Source organism: Salarias fasciatus, chromosome 13, assembly GCF_902148845.1.
Source record: "Salarias fasciatus chromosome 13, fSalaFa1.1, whole genome shotgun sequence".
Lineage (NCBI taxonomy): Eukaryota > Metazoa > Chordata > Actinopteri > Blenniiformes > Blenniidae > Salarias > Salarias fasciatus.
Genome location: NC_043757.1, coordinates 24,644,813 through 24,652,364, shown reverse-complemented (window position 1 = coordinate 24,652,364; position 7,552 = coordinate 24,644,813).

The window sequence follows — 7,552 nt, the reverse complement described above, 5'->3', positions numbered from 1 at the left end:
CTGAACTCGGGCTCTGAGTTTATCTTTGACTTTCACTTCCCCAGTGTGAGGTGGGATTTCAGTGTCTCCTCCTCTGCCTGCAGCTCTGTTCTTCAGTGTTTGTTTCCTCCATCAGCTTCACACAGACTCTCAGGAAGTGTCGTCTCTGCTGAGCCTCCCTGGCTGGGTTGTTGTTCATCCAGGAGAGATCAATGAGAAATATGACTGAAACCAGTTTAGTGCTGAATCTTTAATGGCTGAGGCCGAGGACTGATGAGTGTTGGAGCCACAATCCAAGAAGAAACATCCCGAATCCAGGAACACATCAGAAAGATGAGCTGCAGAAACTGTAAATAGACACAAATTCCTTGTGTGCTCTGCATTTTCTTCTGTTGAGGAAAGAGGTTTGTCCATGAACAAAATATATATAACTCAGTGATTTTTCGACTGTTTTTCACATGGTTTAATTTACAGAAATGTAACTTCAGGTCGAGGTGGAGAATTATCTCTTTTGAAATACCGTGTTGTGATCTGGAGATCAAAAATCATGAAAAAGTGTTTCAGTCAGTGTGATCAGGTAATCAACTGGTCACACTGCAGGCTATGAAATGATATATAGAAGAATATACAAGTCAACATGTTATATAGAACTGACAGGCAGATAGTTCTTTAACTCTTTCAGAAAGATTATTCAACATTTGATGAACCACTGAGAAACTGCTCCAGCACACTGACAGCTGGGAAACATGACAGCAGTGAACAGCTGATGGGTCACTGGCTCCAGTCAGTGGATCAATAAGAAATGCTGCAGACTCAGCGGGACTGGGGTCGATATTAATATGTACCAGGCAATATTAATATTTACAAGTCAAATTGTGAATAAACATATACAGAGTGACTGACAATAAAGAATATTTACAAAGAAGTGTTGGAGGCCTGAGAGCAATCAGCTGTTTCCTGTAAACAAAACGTCTGGTCATCAAACTCAATGAAAACTGGTTCATTTACTGTCATGTTTCAACAGGTTTCCATTACATCAGCTCAACTGTGGCTCCATTTACATGATTATTTTTTAAATCCCATTGAAAACTATCGTATTAAACATATTTGTATACATGGACGACATATGAAGCGATCCACACCTGGGAGAGGGCAGCTGACAATCTTCTGTGCTGCTGTGATTAAAACTCACACATTTGTTGAAGATACAAGAAACAACTTTACGAGAAACAGACACAAATCTCTCATGTACATGAAGAAAACAGAAATGAAGAAGATAAACTCAGTGACTACTTCAAATTAGCAGGGTTTAACTGCCCCACATTCCACAACTTTTTGTGAAATCAATGTTGCTGTCTGTTTTTTCGGTGAAACTTTTTGAGTTTAGTTTAAATATGAATTCCAAATTTTAAAAAAGGGTGAAAAAAAGTTATTTGAGCAAACAAAGGTTTACTTTTTATTTATTTCCAAACAGTATGAAAACTGTCACGCCCTTTGCCTCTGCAACCAGATGGGGGCGCTTGGGGGCCTGTTTTGTCTTTGTTTGCCCCACCTCAACTGTACGTGTCTGCCCCTCATTTTCTCCTGCCTGGTCATCTGCCTGCTCCGCTTGTTCTCCTGTCTGGCCTCCCTCGTTACTGCCCAAAATGGTTGCACCTGTCCTGCCCTCGACTCAAGCTCTGCTCCCCTCTCTCCTCTTGTCAGTTCCTTGGGGGTCAGTCCGCGTGTTCCTGTTATTTGCACGCCTTGCGCCACCGGGTCGTCTGCCTCTGGCCGCCGCCACAGGCCTCCGGGCCGTCTGCCTCTGGCCGCCGCCGGGTCCTCTGCCTCTGGCTGCCACCAGTGCGTCGTCGGGTCGTCTGCCTCTGGCCGCCGCCGGCACACCCCGGGCCGCCGCCGGGACGTCTGCCTCTAGCCGCCGCCGAGGTCGTCTGCCTCTGGCCACCGCCAGCGCGCCTCCGGGCCGTCTGCCTCTGGCCGCCACCAGGTCACCGCCGGGTCGTCTGCCTCTGGCCGCCGCCGGGTCGTCTGCCTCTGGCTGCCACCAGCGGGTTGTCGGGTCGTCTGCCTCTGGCCGCCGCCGGCACGCCCCAGGCCGCCGCCGGGCCGTCTGCCTTTGGTCGCCACCGGGTCGCCGCCGGATCGTCTGCCTCTGGCTGCCGCCGGGCCGTCTGCCTCCGGCCGCCGCCAAAGCGTCATCGGGCCGTCTGCCTCTGGCTGCTGCCGGGCCGTCTACCTCTGGCTGCCGCCGGGCCGTCTGCCTCTGGCCGCCACCGTGTCACCGCCGGGTCACCGCCGGGTTGTCTGCCTCTGGCCACCGCCAGGTCGTCTGCCTCTGGCCGCCGCCAGGCCGTCTGAGTCTGGCCGCCACCGGGCCGTCTGCCTCTGGCTGCCGCCAGCGCGTCGTCGGGTCATCTGCCTCTGGCCACCGCTGGGTCGTCTGCCTTTGGCCACCGCTGGGCCGTCTGTCTCTGGCCGCGACCGGGTCGCCACCGGGTCGTCTGCCTCGGGCTGCCGCCGGGCCGTCTGCCTCTGGCCGCCACCGGGTCGCTGCCGTGTCGTCTGCCTCTGGCCGCCGCCGGGTCGTCTGCCTCTGCCCGCGACCGGGTCGCCGCCGGGTCGTCTGCCTCTGGACGCCGCCAGCGCACCTCCGGGCCGTCTGCCTCTGGCCACCGCCAGCGTGGCGCCGGGTGATCTGCCTCTGGCCGCCACCGGGTCGTCCGCCTCTGGCCCCCGCCGGGTCGTCTGCCTCTGGCTGCCGTCAGGCCGTCTGCTTCTGGCCGCCACCGGGTCGCCGCCGGGTTGTCTACCTCTGACCGCCACCGGGTCGTCTGCCTCTGGCCGCCGCCAGCGTGACGCCGGGTCATCTGCCTCAGGCCGCCGCTGGGTCGTCTGCCTCTGGCCGCCACCGGGTCGTCTGCCTCTGGCCTCCACCGGGTCGCCGCCGGGTCGCCTGCCTCTGGCCACCACCAGCGCACCTCTGGGTCATCTGCCTCTGGCCGCCGCCGGGTCGTCTGCCTCTGGCCGCCGCCGAGTCGTCTGCTTCTGGCCGCCACCGGGTCGCCGCCAGGTCGCCGCCAGGTCGTCTGCCTCTGGCCGCCGCTAGCGCGCCTCCGGGTCATCTGCCTCTGGCCGCCTCCGGGCCGTCTGCCTCTGGCCGCTGCCAGCACGCCTCTGGGTCGTCTGCCTCTGGCCGCCGCCAGCGCACCTCCGAGTCGCCTGCCTCTGGCCACTGCCAACGTGCCGCCGGGTCGTCTGCCTCTGGCCTCCGCCGGGTTACTGCCAGGTTGTCTGCCTCTGGCCGCCGCCGGGTTGTCTGCCTCTGGCCGCCGCCAGCGCGCCTCCGGGCCGTCTGCCTCTGGCCACTGCCAGCATGCCGCCGGGTCGTCTGCCTCTGGCCTCTGCCGAGCCGTCTGCCTCTGGCCGCCACCGGGTTACTGCCAGGCCGTCTGCCTCTGGCCGCCGCCAGGCCATCTGCCTCTGGCCGCTGCCAGCGTGCCTCCGGGCTGTCTGCCTCTGGCCGCCGCCAGCGCGTCGTCGGGTCGTCTGCCTCTGGCCTTCTCCGGGCCGTCTGCCTCTGGCTGCCACCGGGTCGCTGCCGGGCCATCTGCCTCTGGCCGCCACCGGGTCGCCGCCGCCAGGCCGTCTGCTTCTGGTCGCCGCCGGGCCGTCTGCCTCTGGCCGCCGCCAGCGCGCCTCCGGGTCGTCTGCGTCTGGCTGCCGCCGGGTCGTCTGCCTCAGGCCGCTGCCAGGTCGTCTGCCTCTGGTCGCCGCCGGGTCGTCTGCCTCTGGCCGCTGCCGAGTCGTCTGCCTCTGGCCGCCACCGGGTCGCCGCCGGGTCGTCTGCCTCTGGCCGCCGCCGGGTTGTCTGCCCCTGGTCGCTGCCGGGCCATCTGCCTCTGGCCGCCGCCAGCGTGCCGCCGGGCCGTCTGCCTCTGGCCGCCACCGGCGCACCTCCGGACGTCTACCTCGCGGTTCGCGCTGCCGGATCGTTGTGCCCCCGTTCCTGTTTCTGCTCATGTGGAGTTCTGACCCCGTGACAAAAACAGGAATTAGTCATCAGTTTCGAGTTTGAAGCAACAACAAAACGTGTCCCGGATCCTCCTGAACAGTCTGCTGACTCTTTTCCTCATTTGCCTGAAGCCTCCAGTGGAGGAGGAGTCCTGGGCAGGGAACATTTCTGCCACAGGCTCACGAAAGAACTTTTTGTGTTGAGACTTATAAAACACGTTTTCCTCCTCAGGCTCATCAGAGAAAAAAGAAACCTTATCAATCAGGCCTCTGGCTTCTCTTTGTGAGAGGCGTCTGCAGACTGCACTGTCAAAGAAAACCGTTTCCTGTTGTGACTTGTGAAAGACGTTTTCCTCCTTGGACTCTTCAGAATCGTTTTCCTCCTCGGACTCTTCAGAATCGTTTCCCTCCTCTGACTCATCGGAGGCGTTTTCCTCCTCGGACTCATCAGGGAAAAAAGAAACCTTCTTAATCAGGCCTGTCACTTCTCCTGCTGAGAGGCGTCTGCAGACTGCAGTGTCAAAGGAGACCATTTCTTGTTGTGACTTGTTAGAGACGTTTTCCTCATCAGACTCATCAGAGATGTTTTCCTCCTGGGACTCATCTGAGGCGTTTTCCTCCTCGGACTCTTCAGAATCGTTTTCCTCCTCGGACTCTTCAGAATCGTTTTCCTCCTCGGACTCATCAGAGGCGTTTTCCTCCTCGGAGTCTTCACAATCGTTTTCTTCATCAGACTCATCAGAGACGTTTTCCCCTTCAGATTTATCGGAGAGAAAAGAAACCTTCTTAATCAGGCCTGTGACTTCTCCTTCTGAGAGGCGTCTGCAGACTACACCATCAAAGAAAGTCTCAGAGAGGTCAGAAACCCCTGAGTCTGAGTCCTGGGGGTCTTGAGGGTTCCTGCTGCCTCTTTTAGCAGAGTCCTCCAGGAGACACACACTCGTGTCTTGGGCGCTGTTCAGAAAAAGCAGAGTTAGTGAGTCAATCAGAAACTACAGAGAAGCATTCCGCTGTGAGCAGACGAACAGATACTTACCCGGGTCTGCTGTGGGGGTCCTGGCTCAGACAGAACTTCTTCATGAAGGGGTGTCTCAGAGCTGCACGGGGGGTCAATCTCTGGTCCCCGTTCAGATGTAACAGCCCCTTCAGCAGGTCGATGAAGGCTTTCCTCTCCTCAAGCTCAGCAGTGTCCTTGACTGGATGAATCTGGATTTAAAAACAGAGTCGGGACAGTGGATCAGCTCAGAGACACGTCACAAACAGATTCACTCAGAAAGTTAGGAAGACAGAAGCTGTGAGTGAGCCAAACGAAGCAGCAGAGAACACCTACATGAACCATGTCCTCCAGGAAGTGGATCCCCTCAGGTAAAGCGTAACCCTCCTGTGCTGGCTTGTGGTTCGCTGCTCGGAATTCCATCGCCGTCTGCAGGAACAGAATTATGACAACTGTCTTACAAATGTTTAAGTAGGATTGTTGAAGTAACTTCAGAGAGACACTGTAAGTTTCTTTACCATCAACCTCCATTTTGGGCAAAAAGCAGTCCTCTCCAGAGTAAAATAGTATCTGGTGTAGACTCCCCTGCCGAGCTGGCGGTTCAGTGGCTGACCGACGAGCTGCACCATGCGCCTCATCTGCAGACAAAATACACAGACACACACACACACACACACACACACACACACACACACACACACACACACACACACACACAGTTTAGTTGAGGTTCTGATGTTTCCATCTGTTTGGGGATAAATGTTGGAAGGAGTAGACTCACCATCTGATATTCACAGTGTACGGGCAGCAGGTTGTTCCCCAGGTAGAGGAACGCCAGGACGCAGCCAACACCCCACACATCGACGGCCTCGGAGAAAGGGAGGCCGAGACACACCTCCGGAGCCCTGAGGAGAAACACAAGAGCGTCATCTGTGAAAGCTGAAGGAGAACTGACGGAGCCTGCGACTGGCAGCAGAATGTGAACTCACCTGTATCCAATAGCCTGGATCTGCATCCCACGAGTGACTTTGGAGACTGGAACTGCTTCTCCAAAATCAATGAGCTTCACCCTGAATGGCCGCGCCGCTGCATCGACCAGCATCACGTTATCAGGCTTGATGTCGGCGTGCAGGATGCCGAAACGTTTCAGAGCGCCTAAAGCCACCATTAGCTGCGGACAAACCATGAGGGGACAGGTTAGAGAGGACGCACTCACAGTTCAGTAGACAACAAGACATTATTAGAGTCAACAGGACAAACCTGCTCTGCGATGGGGCGTATCTCGCTGGGACACATGGGTTTCCACTGCCGTTCTTTCAGTAGATGGTACAGGCTGATGTCCAGCATTTCAAACACGAGACACGTTTGTCCCAGGTGGGTAAAACACTCAAAGAACTTGACCAAGTTCGTGACGTCAGGATTGAGGACACCGATGGTCTTCAAGATGGACAGCTGGAGAGAAAAAAGAGGAAGATGTGGTCTGGGTGACTCAAACAAATACCAGCACAACCTGGGATGAACTCTGATGAGGAAGAAAAAATGTGAGTGAGGAAATATCAGAGGTCCAGACATTTACCTCGTCGTCGTCCTTCTCCCGTTCCTTTTTGAGGACCTTGACCGCCACGGTCTCAGAGGTCTTCACGTTGCGGCACCTGGCCACTTTACCAAAGCTGCCTTCACCGATGAACTGCTGGATGTTGTAAACGGAGGAGGCGCCAAAGAGGAAAGATCCTTCCTGAAGAGGAAGTCCTGTTGGTGAGGAGAAGAGAGAGAGTTCCTTCAGTCAGTGTGTGAGAAGCACTCAGTCAAAACATTGTGAAGCACAATTCACCAAGTTGTTTTGTTCAGGATTAATATTGCAACAAGACATCATCAGTAGAGTGAAGCTAACCTGTCTCATGACGGTCTGAAGGATGAACAGTGAATGTGCCCATCAGCTGTTTTTCAGGAGGAGGGCAGGTATTTCCTGGATTAATGAAGAAACATTTGCACAGAGATGTGAGACAGATGAATAAACAGCCAAGCAGAGACTAACATTGCTAATGTTCATACACTTTTCTTTTTTTGACAGGAAAACTTGTAGAAATGCAGAAAGAATCAAAGTCATTCAGCAGGATTTTCTGAAGCTGTTTGATTTGACATGAAATGAGTCCATGAGGATGTTTTCTGGTCCAGGAGACTCTGAGCGGCTGTGAGCTGCTTTCCGTTCAACACTCAAAGCCCTTTTCACAGCATCTGCATTTAGTTGGAGGATGTTTCTCACCTGAAGCAGCAGACATTTCTCCTCTTTTCCTTCGTGTTCGGATGTGTAAAACGCTCATGATGAACCTTCAGACTTCTGATAGCTGTAGTGATAATTTACGCCTTCAAGTCACTCCTGAACTCTCTGCTCGGGAGCAAATGAGTGATTCTGGGGGCTCTGTTTGAACGTGAGCTACTTTTGGTGACGTCACATATGACGTCAGAAAGCTTTTAGTCTGTCGCTAGGCACCGCGCCACGCTGTTTGTGCTGAACTGCGCATGCTCACACAGCACTCAGCTGAGATCCCCCTTCTCCCCCCCTTCTCC